General features: G+C 44.9%; 1 long non-coding RNA gene across 1 annotated transcript in view; it reads right to left on the bottom strand.

Annotated features, from left to right (window-relative positions):
* LOC311585136 overlaps positions 1 to 12270 on the bottom strand; it is a 47087-nt gene that overhangs the window by 20092 nt on the left and 14725 nt on the right. The window lies entirely within an intron of this gene.

Below are 12270 nucleotides of genomic sequence, written 5' to 3'. Positions count from 1 at the left end.
CAGAGTCTCTCTATGTAGTCCTGGCTGGCCTGGAACTCACTACGTAGGCTAGGCTGGCCTCAACTCACAGAGATCTGTTTTAAGGCAAGCAAGGATTAAGTCAGGAGCGTGCCTGGCTCCTGTTTTTTAAGAAAAGATTTTTGTTTCATTTTCATTTTTTTGTTCATGCATTTGAAGGTGAGGCCTCCTATCCACAGCCTTGTCCAAGGAGCTGCAACTTGGGGACCCCTGTGTAGGGGAGGAACCCCTACACAATCTGTGTGTCCTCATCACAGATTCCTTCCCACCTGTCAAGCTAACCCTTGTCTCATTGTAACATCCTGAAGTAGAATCCTCAGCGTTGGTTCTGCTTGCATTTGCCTAGGTATCAACATTTCAATCTCAAACACAAAAGCTAACTTTTCAGATTAAATTCAATCAGTCACATGCCAGATTGAAAAACCATCAATTGTGGTACTTCAAGGTGACACATCCTTCAAAACTCATTTTGATTGAAGTATAAAATATGAACAGAAAAAAAAATGTACCAATCATTAGTGTAATGGGTTTGTTTGTTTGTTTGTTTTTTACAAAGAAACACTGGGGCGGAGGCGTATGTAGTTTGGTGGTAGAGCATGCATTTAGCACTCAAACTCACCCAAAGCCAAGCACCCAAAAAACAGAAGGTGTTTACCACCCAGACCCAGAAATAGCACAGTAGCCATAGTTAACCAGTACGCTGACAAATCCCCCTTCCCTGTGACTGCCAATATGTGGGCTCACGAAGTCTTTGTATCTGGCTCTTTTTGATGAATTTATGTGAGCTGGAGATTTAACTCATAGTGGCTCTCCCAGCAAGTACAAGCTGGTGTCCAGTCCCCAGAATGGGAAAAAAAAAAAACCCAAACAACTGAGAGTTAAACCACAAGTTCTTTGATTTCTATTGCTACATAGAATTCTACCACAAGCATGTTTCCTAATTAAACTTCGGACTTTGTATGCAAAAGCCATTAAAACTAAAGAAATTAATGAAAAATAGATAGCCCCACCAGTAAGAATTGTTTCGCAGCCCCCTGATGGAAGGATGGGTAAACCACTGGTTAGAAGGCCCGCCCGAATGTAATGTGAGTTCTTTCCATCTGGAAGCAAGAACTCTTCCTGGAAGACACTGACACCACAGTGTGACTCACCTGATGCCACTGTTGGCTGCCTTTCCTCAGTGCCCACTTATATAAAGCTGCTCTCTCAGGCTACTTACCAGGAACAAATGTCCAAGTGAGACTAGAAGATTGTTCTGGAAAGATCCAATTGTTCTGCACCTCCCTTGGTACCACCCTCCCTCCAATAGCCTCACCCTGCACAACCTGCTGCCACACCCACTTCTCACATCTCTCACTCTGGGAATCAGGGCCCCCGGCCACTAAGTAACCCATGTTAACATAGCTGCACGCACTGATGGCTGGGTTGAGAGTATTAAAAATATCCCAAAAAGCCTAGAACTGTGACAAATTCCATTCCAGGGGCCTTCTATCCTTATTTGTTCTGTTGGTTTGGTTTTGGGTTTCTTTGTGTTGGCTTTTTTAAGGCAGGATCTTGCTATGTAGCACAGGCTGGCCTTAAACTTGCAATCCTGCCTCAGCCTTCTACATGCTAGGGCTAAAGATGTGACCCGAGACGCCCCTGGCTCTTCTATCCCTACTTAGATTTCAGAATAGAACTTTGAGAAATAAGTACCATAAAGCTCATCGATTCCTCAGTGGTCTTTTATCTCTAAACAGCAGATAGAAAACCTGCATTTACAGGAGAAAATAGCTGTTCTGTGAGAGTCATTGGCTACTCCCGAGCAGGGACTGAACTGGAGTGAGTGTGTGTGAGTGTATGTGTGTGTGTACATATGCATATGTGTGTGCCTGTGTGTGTGTGAGTGTGAATGGTCGTGAGTAAGCGAGTTTGAGTGTGTGTGTGTGTGTGTAGTGTGTGTACATGCATGCATGCATGTGTGTGTGCCCATGTGTGTGAATGTGTGTGTGTGTGTATAGTGTGTGTACATGCATGCATGCATGTGTGCCCATGTGTGTGAGTGAGCTTGTGTGTGTGAATGAGCATGTGTGAGTGTGTGTGTGTGTGTGTGTGTGTGAGTGAACATGTGTGAGAGAGTGAGCAAGAGAGTGAGCATGTGAGAGGGAGTGTGTGTGTAAGAACGTGGGAGGGGAGGAGGGGCCACTGCCCCTGAAGTCTTAAGCAGTATGCTTTGTTTAGCATCAATACCTTGTTCAACATAAATCCCCTGGTCCTTGTTTCTTTCTGACAGAAGGTCCTTGTGTCCCAGTCCACCTCACTCTGGGGTTAGGGGCATGTTCTGCCACCTCTAACTTATTCATTACTAGGGAGCGAGTGCAGGACTCCTTGTATGCTGGGCAAGCACTGTACCAATGACACCGCAAAATAAAATTCACAGAGAGGCAAAATACAGGGTCTTAAGTTTTAAAGGCCAGTGAAATTGAGAAATACGTGTAGAATGACAATTTTATAATTGGGTCAATATTGCAAGATGCTTGGAATAGGTTATATAAACTAACCCCCAGAAAGTCCTAGACATGGAAAAACAGTGGCCATCCTGAAGACAAACGCAGCCACCCACTGCAGGGGTGGGAGTTTCCCTTATGCCATGCTTAGAGTGGCTGAGTCCCACCTTCCACCTGCCAATCACAGTCAAATCTGCCTGTGATTGGCCATCCTGGCTGTGAACTTCATTGAGTCTTGAATGAACTAAGAGAAGTGGGCAGGTGTGGAATCAACCAGGAAGGAGAAACTGAAGGGAAGCCCTGTCCCCAGCACCTTCCAGCAGCGGCCCGGATTACGTGAGGTCTGAGCAAGGGGAAAACCACTGCTCCTGCCTGCCTGCTTTCATTCCCTGCTGGCCTCTACGCTGTTGCTCACACCAGAACTGCCAGTACTAACAGCACAGGTCTCATAACGGGGCGGGTCTGCACTTGTGTGGCTAGTGGCCTTTGGGGTCTGTGTCCAAAGCACAGAACTGGGGAGAGCCCTTGCTCCCCAGGCACGCACTGGGGCTCAGGCAGCCACAGGCTGCAAACTCTGTACAAAGACACAGACTGATATGCAAAGACAACTGACAAGCGAAGATGCTCAAACAGCCTCACTAGCAGTTTTACACAGTTATGTGTGCCCTGTAACTGGGCCTGCAGGGTACAGGAAATGCCTCCTCCCCTTCACACTTAGTCATGACAATTATTTGCTAGTGCAAGGGGGCAGAACAAATGGGATTGTCTCCTTCCCAGATAGGGTAGGGAAGGGTCTGGAGACATGACTTAAAATTTAATGCTATTTTAAACTATGCAAAGCATGCCTTGTTAATATATTAATGTTCTCTGTCACTTTGTCATTTTGTCATGGGCATAAGTAACAAAAGAATTGTCTGTTCTAGTCAACTTGAGCACTGCCGTGTATTTGGAAACCCCCGTGTTCTTCCTAAGGAAACTGGAACCAGAGGGAGCTGTGTAAAAGCCCCAGGGCTAAGCTTCTGCATGCACCGAGCAGCAAGGCTCCCTTCCTAGAGGCTCTGGGCATCCATCCTTGGTAGAAATTACACATGGTGTGGACCAGTCTAAGACGCGCTTTCGTCCCCCTCACATCTGCTTTCCTCTCACAGCTTTGCCCTTAAGAAATAGTCGTCTATTCCGAGGAATAAATACTCCTCAAAGAGGAAAGAACATCACCTCACTTGCTCCCACGACACCTTTGGGACTGTTAAATGCAAACAAGCCTAAAATTAGACACAACCTTAGATTCATCAGTTACACGGGGCACTCCTTTTTTTAAAATTCAGGGCAGTTATCTTCAGATGCAAGCCTGTTGGTGGCCATCTTCCCTTTTAGGGTTTATATTGCTGTTCAGTGTTGATTAAAAAAACAGTTACTAGTTTTGAAAAGAAAAAAGAAAAGAAAAGTTTTATTGTAATAGTTGGATGAGAGAGCATCACTGGCATGGGAGATAGGGCAGACGCTCCATCACTGAAGGAAAGAAAGCATTTGGAGACCTCATGGATACCCCTCTCTGTTCCAAGTCAAGGTTCTTGTGTAACCCCCAAACCTCTGTCATTTACATAACACACTTTACAGAAATAGTACGGCATTCCTGGTTTCCTAAGGGCACTTTCAAGATGGGCATTTTTAGAATGGCCCCTGTGTCTGCTTAGATCACAATTTGATTCTAATTAAAGTTGATGTTGGTGTTCTGGGTTTCTTTGCAGGAGAAGAGCACTGGGCATGATAGATTTCTTTCTTGCCTGCAAACACTTTTATGCTGAGCTAAAGAAAAAAAAAAAGAGGCTCAGCAGGATGGCTGGGAAGGCAACAGCACCTGCTGTGTGAGCCTCCCAACCTGAGTTCAATCCTGGAGCCCATGGTGAAGGGAAGGAAGCCGCTCTAGAAAGCCAGGCCCTGACCTCCACATGCACCACGCATCAGCATGTGCACACTTGCATTCACACAGGCACACATATACAGATACACACATTAATACACAGGTAGACATGTGTTGACCCACACACACATACATAAGCATGTGCACACATGCACACACATACAGATATACACATTAATACACACGTAGATATGTGCTGACCCACACATACATACATAAGCATATGCACACATACAATACACACCTCAGTATGAGTGAGCACACCTGTATTCACACGCACACACATATACACACATGAATACATGCCTACATATACACACCTACACACAAATTCATACATTAGTGTATGCACCCCTGTATACACACACAGATGCACATGTTAATATACTCACACCTGTATACACACATACTCTCATACATGGCGGCGCACACATTGCCATTTGCACACCTACATATGTGCACACATTGACATGTGAACACCTGCATTCACACACACACTAGTTAATAATAATTATGAGAGAAAAGGACACTACCACTAAGACTGATAGCCAGTGACTCTATCAAAGTTAGTGTGCACAGGGTGAGTTCATGTGTAGAGAACACAGGCTCAGACTGTGTCAGCTGCAGGAGTGTTCTCCTTGAAGAAAACTGTCAGCATTATGCTCAAAGTCATCAACAAGGACAGATATAATTGTTTCTATTTTCTGTGTCTATGACATAATGACAAAGGGACACACAGAAGTTCATCAGGTAATGTCAAGGGATGCTACAGCCAAGAGAAGTTATGGAATGAAGCCTGGGGCCACTGTAATTCCCTACACAGGCTTGGCCTCTCTGTGTATCAGTTCCTCTGCCTCTCCCCCGTGACCCCCTCCTTCCTCCCTTTTGCTTCCCTCTCCCTCCCTTGCCTGCCCTCTCTCTCCTGCTACCCTTTGCTCCGTCTCTCTGTCTCTGTCTGTCTGTCTGTCTGTCTGTCTGTCTGTCTGTCTGTCTCTCTCTCTCTCTCTCTCTCTGTCTTGTCCCCCTCTCCCTCCCTCCCTCCCTCCCTCTCCTTCTCTGTCTCCCTCTTTCTTCTCCTCTCCCTCTCCCTCCCCTACCCCTACACACACACACCAGAGTCTTCTGGAGAATATAAAGAATACCAGTATTCATGTTACAAGCAAAGTAGACCAACCAGGTAACTTAAGCAAAGGGTAAATTTGTTGATAGCATCCTTGCTGGCTTAGAAGACCCAGGAAGAGTGAGAGCCTAGGGTGTGAAAGTCGTTAGCATTCCAGTTTGCTTTCTGTGGCTGTGATAAGACACTGTATCTCCACCCCCTCAGGCCTAGCTCTGGACACACAGCTCACACACTGGCCCTAACTGGCAAGCTCCCCAGAACCTTGCCCATCCATCCCATCTCCACACTCCCAGGCCTAGCTCAAAGTTCTGCAGCTCGTGTACTGGCCCAGTGTGAGTGAGGCCAGAACCTCACAGTGAACACATAACCAGTGAAAGATGTCCACAGGCCAGGTCACATTGCAAAAACACAAACAATATGAAAGCTCCAGATCACACAGACACACTATACATATACATACGTACACACACACACACACAGACACAGCACTAATATGACAGTTACTTAGGAACTGGACAGTTCCTTGGACTTAGGACAGTTACTTGGAACACAGAATTTTTTTAAAAACTTCCTAAACATGAGCAAAGAAGTTTTAAAGAGACACAATTATTCTGGGTGAAGTGGCGCACACCTTTAATCCCAGCACTCGGGAGGCAGAGGCAGGTGGCGCACTGTGAGTTCGAGGCCAGCCAAGGCTACACAGAGAAACCCTGTCTCAAAAAAAAGAAAGAAAGAAAGAAAAGAAAAGAAAACAACAACCACAAAAAAAATAAAAATAAAAATAAAAAAGAGACACAATTACCTCAATGAACTTTTTAAAAGATAGAAATAAACTTCAGAGTAAAGTCTAAGGAAAAGCAGAATAAAATTATGAGAACAACTTAGAATTTGAAAAATAGATTCAGTAAAGAAATTGAAATACTGAATAAGATTCAAGCTGAAGTAGAGACAGAACTAAACAATTCAACAACCCAATTAGAAAACAGAGTAAGTCCTCACCAGTAGAATAGAAGACATAACACTAGGACTTGAAGGCAAAATAGAGGAACTATACTGAACGAAGAATAAGAAAAGAAAAGAAAAGAAAAAGAAAAGAAAAGAAAAGAAAAAAGCTGGGTGTAGTGGCATACACATTTAGTCCCAGCAGGAGAGACAGAAAGAACTCTGTGAGTTCAAGGACAGCCTGATCTACATAGTGTGTTCCAGGATAGCAAGAGCTACATAATAAAACACTGGCTCAAAAACAAATAAATAAGAAAGAACGAAATTTAAAAGGAATATGCAGGAACTTCAATACACCATAAAAAGAATGAATCTTCACATTATAGACATAGAAAAAGGAAAGGAGGGCTGGAGAGATGGCTCAAAGGTTAAAGAGCACTGTGGGTTCTTCCAAAGGTTCTGAGTTCAATTCCCAGTAACCACATGGTGGCTCACAACCATCTATAATGAGATCTGCTGCCCTCTTGAGCTGGGAGGGCGTGGTGGCGCACGCCTTTAATCACAGAACTCAAGAAGCAGAGGCAGGCGGGTCACTATGAGTTCCAGGCCAGCCTGGTCTACAAAGCGAGTCCAGGACAGCCAGGGATACATAGAGAAACCCTGTCTCAAAAAAAACAAAAAAAGAAAGAAAAAGAAAAAGGAATGGCATGGGGCAGATCTTCAAGAGGATCATACAAGAAAACTTCCCTCTGATCAAGAAAGGGCACACACAAATCCAAACAGCGCACAGACCGGGCCAGAACAGAAACTCCCCAGAGCACGAAGTTTAACATTAGTTAAAATACCAACTATACAGAACAAAGATGACAGGAAAAGCTGCAAGAAGAAAAGACCTACAAGTCACACAGAAAGCAGAACAAGAACAGCAGCTGACATGGCAGCAAGGAGAGGGTAAATCTCAGAAGACCCCAACCCTGCCTGAAGAGCCGCAGGCAGTCATTGAAGAGTGACAGAGAAAAGCAATCTTCTACGGAGATGAGTGTAGGCAAAAGCTATTGTGTAGTTTAAATTCTGATTTCCTGTCTAAATGTTGTATAAACTCTGCTCCCCAATTGACCCTCTGTTGTGTCAATAAAGCAGCTTACAGCCAATTTATGAGCTAGGGGCAGCTCTAGGGCTGTACTTCCTGCCAGTGGGGGGGGGGGTAGTTAGGAGAGGAAGCTGAGGAGTCAGCCAAGGATGGAGGTCCAAAGAAGACCAAAAGGGAGGAGCTGGAGCCGAGGAAAGCTACAGACTGCAAGTATGGCTGGGATGTTTGCTGGGAGTAAGACAGGATAGCATAGAGGGTTAAGAACAGACTTAAACTGCTCAAGATTGTGTTGTGAAGCCTTGTATTATAAAAGAGTGTCAATTATTTGTGTGATAGCCAGGTTAAGAACTAAGCTAAGAGAAACAAACACTGTTTTATAAAGCCAGCTACAACAGATGAGCTCTTGATTATCCAGGTTATTTATTTATGGTATGTGTGTGTAACATTTATTTATTTATTTACTTACTTACTTGGTTGGTTGGTTTGTTTTTTGAGATAGGGTTTCTCTGTGTAACATCTCTTTGCAGCCCACACTGGCCTCAAACTCACAGAGATCCACCTGCCTCTGCCTCCAGAGTGCTGGGATGAAAGGCATATGCCCCCATGCTTAGAGTGTGTGTATAACAATTAATAAAAAAGTCATGACTTTGAGAGGGGTGGTGGGGGCACTGGAGAAGTTAAGAGGAAAATTGGTAAAATTGGTATAAATGCTACAGAAAATAAAAGTTCTAAATTAGTGGGAAGAAAAGACTTCTGGTTGGTAAAATGGCTTAGAAGATAAAGAAATTTCCTGCTCAACCCAGGCTCCCTGAGTTCAACCCCCAGAACCCACATAAGGGTTAGGCATGGAGAACTGACTCTATTCAGTCATTTTCTGCTCCTCAGAAATGTGCTATAGCAGGCAAACACACACACACATATGCAGATATACACACATTACACAGAGACAGACAGAAACACACACAATACACACAGACACACATATATACACCACACACACATAAACACAACACAGAGACGGACAGACATACTGACAGACACAAACACACACAGATACAATTAAAAAAAAAAAAAAGCAAAACACTGACCAAAACCAAGTTGAGGGATGTGTTGGTTTGGATGCGATAGACAGTCCCCATAGGCTCGGGTATTTGAACACTGGTCTTGGCGGCATGGTTTTTGGAGGGGGCGTGGCTTTGCTGAAGGAAGTACAACACTGGAGACAGGCTTGAGGTCATACACTTTGCCTCCCTTGCAGCTCACCCTCTCTGCTTTGTGTGTGTACTCACTCTGCTTCCTGCCCTGGCCACGGCGTCGGCCACATGCCGCCATGCTATGCCGCCATGGTGGGCTCCTCTCCTTCTAGAACCATAAACCAAAACAAACTCCTTCTTCCACTTTTGGTCACGGTGTTTTATCACAGCAACAGGAAGGAAAAACTAATAGGAGGGAGAAAGGGGGTTATTTGGAGGACACTTCCATTTCACGGTCTACTGTTGAGGGGATCCCTGCAAGAACTCAAAAGGGAATCTGGAGGCAGAAGCTGAGGCAGAGACCATGGAGGAGTGCTGCTTCCAGGCTCGCTCCCTCTGGCTTGCTCATCTACCTTTTATTATAAAGCTCAGGCCTGCCTGCTTAGAGATGACACTGTCTCCAGTAGGCTAAGCCCCGCTACATCAATTAGCAACAGAGAGAATGTCCTATAGCCATGACCATGGGCCAAGCTGACGGAAGCAACTTCTCCACTGTGGCTCCCTCTTCCCAGATATGTCAAGTTAACAACCAAGGTGAGCAGCACAGGTCCATCCCTTGTCAAGTTGACACATAAATATATCGGTGTGAAACCATAACCTTTCCCTTATTTTGTCCCCAAGATTTCATATAAATATTACAATATAAAACAAAGTCCAACTTTTAAAAGTTCCCGAGTCTTTAATATTTTCATACTTTAAAAGCCCAAAGTCTCTATAAAATACAGTCCATTGTGGTGGCACATGCCTTTAATCCCAGTACTCTGGAAGTAGAGGCAGGCAGATCTTTGTGAGTTCAAGGCCAGCCTTGAAAGTTCCAAGTCACCCAGGGCTCTCCCCCTGCAGTGATGCCCTGTCTCCAAACAAAACAAAATAAAACCTCTTAACTGTGTAAAATCAAAAATAAGTTACAACCTTTCTCACTCCAAGTGGGAACTGTTGTTTTAAATATTATCTATATTACCAGTATTATCAGTATGCCTGTCTAGCAATCAATTAAGACATATACACTTGTTATATTTTAAAATAGCCTCAGTTAACCTGGAGCAGGGCAGATATCAACCCTCTAAACTACCTCCTATGTGATACCTACCCCAACCCTATGCCGTCTGCTTCTACTAACTTCTATTAAGCTACCTCCCATCCATAATCCTATACATTTGCTAATGTTCTTTATCTGGGCCAAATCTTCCATCCATACCAGCTACATGCTTTTCTTCCATCTAACCCATGGCAGCCTCCTCCTCTCTTCCCTCTCCTTGGGGTCTCTCAGGTCCTTCTTCCCAGAATCCCTCTCTCTCCAAGCCAGAGAACCTTAGCCACACCTATCTCATCTGCCCTGGCCAGCCGGGACGGCTTTTTATTAATTTGAATCAAAATACATCAGACAATGCCCCAACGGGGAAGAACTATGGCACAGTTACAATCATATCAAAGTGAAACTAAAATGCAGCAATGCAAACAGCTCAGTGTCCAGCATGGTGGACTCACTCACCAACTCCTGGGCACCAAAGAGCTTGGAAACTCCCACCTGTGGGGTTCTGCCACCTTTAACACTCACAGCTTGCCCAGTAGACTCAGTCTGGCTCCACTCCACTGTCCTTAGCACATATCTCGTGATCCTGGCACTTCTAGTATGCTGGGGTCTCCGCTGCATCTGAGCCCGCACCCTCACCAATTGCTCTTGCTAACTTCTTCAGGGACTCGGCCCCCGCCACATGGTACCAGCCTCCATATCTCCATGACCCCTTCAATCCTGGGATTTCCACTCCAACTAAAGCTGCACCTTCACCAATGGCCTCTCAGAGTGTTAAGCCCCATCTCTCTATTCTTCAAAAACCACTACCAAGTGGGAGATGCTTAGACATTGCCAAATTTGGCATCAAGTCGAAAAGTTACATTGGCCACATTTGGACTAAACCATCTGTGTTCTGACTCTGAGGAAGTGCTCCCCCAAAAGATGCTATCTCAATGGATGCTGCTCTCTTGTTAATCACAGAAAACAAAAACCTCCTCAGAATGGTGCCACAGGTAAGATTAGAGAAGACACCACTGCCTCTTCCACTCTCTTGGGAGCCACCGCTTTCTTTCACAGCTCAGGCCTACCTGCTAAAAGCTGGCACAGAGCCACCATCCCGGCACTGCCACTTAGAAGAAAGGAAGAAAAGAGAGATTCGGGCAAGGAGGGGAGGAAGCATCTAAGATGGATCACCACCGACAGGTTTGTGGTTTCTAGGTAAATGGAAAGCCTTGAACACACCAAGTCCACTTCAAACAGATAAATATCTTCATCTCTCCTGTGCTACCTTACCTCCCTCAAGGCCCCAGCATGAGCCACACAGAGGTCAATGGCTGGCCACTGTCTTCGGCTGAAAACCATCTACCTCTGCTTCTCAGATTTAAAAAAAAAAAAGAAAAAGAAAAAGAAAAAGAACAGCTGTTGTAAAATGGATTAGCAAGAAATTGCTCTTGCCCAGGAACTCCGGCTTTCTCATCTCATGTCCCATACCCTAGAAATCCAGGCTTCTGTGCTGATTAGCAGTTGTCTCTACCTGCCCTTGGGTTTTTAGCCCTTTGATCATTGGTCCTCAACCTTCCCAACGGTGTGACCCTTCAATACAGCTCCTCGTGTTGTATAACACACAACCATAAAATTATTTCATTGCTAATCCATAACTGTAATTTTGCTACTTTTATGAATCATAATGTAAACATTGTGTTTTCCGGTGGTCTTAGACAACCCCTGTGAAAGGGTCATTTGACCCCAAAGGGGTCTCGACCCACACGTTGAGAACCACTGCTTTAGCGGGCAGCAGACCTTCCATTAAGAGGAGGCCTTAAGCCGAGAGCATAGTGGCACACGCCTTTAATCCTAGCACTCAGGAGGCAGAGGTAGGTGGATCACTGTGAGTTCGAGGCCAGCCTGGTCTACAAAGTGAGTTCAGGACAGCCAAGGCTACACAGAGAAACCCTGTCTCAAAAAACAAAAACAAAAACAAAAAAAGAGGAGGCCTTAAAGCATGCCTTTTCTCCCATCTGCTCTCGCTACCTTCATTTAATGACACTTTGCTTTTCACAGATGTCTATCTCACCAGGGCCAAGGAACCACAACCAAACTCTGAAATGGGTTAAGAAATGCTGTAGGACAGCGGTTCTCATCCTTTGGGTCATGACCCCCTTGGCAAACTGCTATTTCCAAAAAAATATTTACCTTATGATTCATAACAGTAGCAAGATTACAGTTATGGAGTTACGATAAAAATAATTTTATGGCTAGAGGTCACCACAACATGACGAGGAACTGTACTAAAAGGTCGCAGCACCGGGAAGGTTGAGAACCACTGTCTTAAGAGCTGGAGAGATGGCTGGGTGGTTAAAGGCACTTGTAGCTGCTGAAGAAGACCAGAGTTCAGTTTCCAGAGCTCATACTGGGTGGCTTACTA

The sequence above is a fragment of the Acomys minous genome (genome assembly GCF_964271855.1).
Source record: "Acomys minous genome assembly, chromosome: 15".
Classification (NCBI taxonomy): domain Eukaryota; kingdom Metazoa; phylum Chordata; class Mammalia; order Rodentia; family Muridae; genus Acomys; species Acomys minous.
The sequence above is the reverse complement of the archived record's forward strand: the minus strand, read 5'-3'. Positions and strand labels throughout refer to the sequence as shown.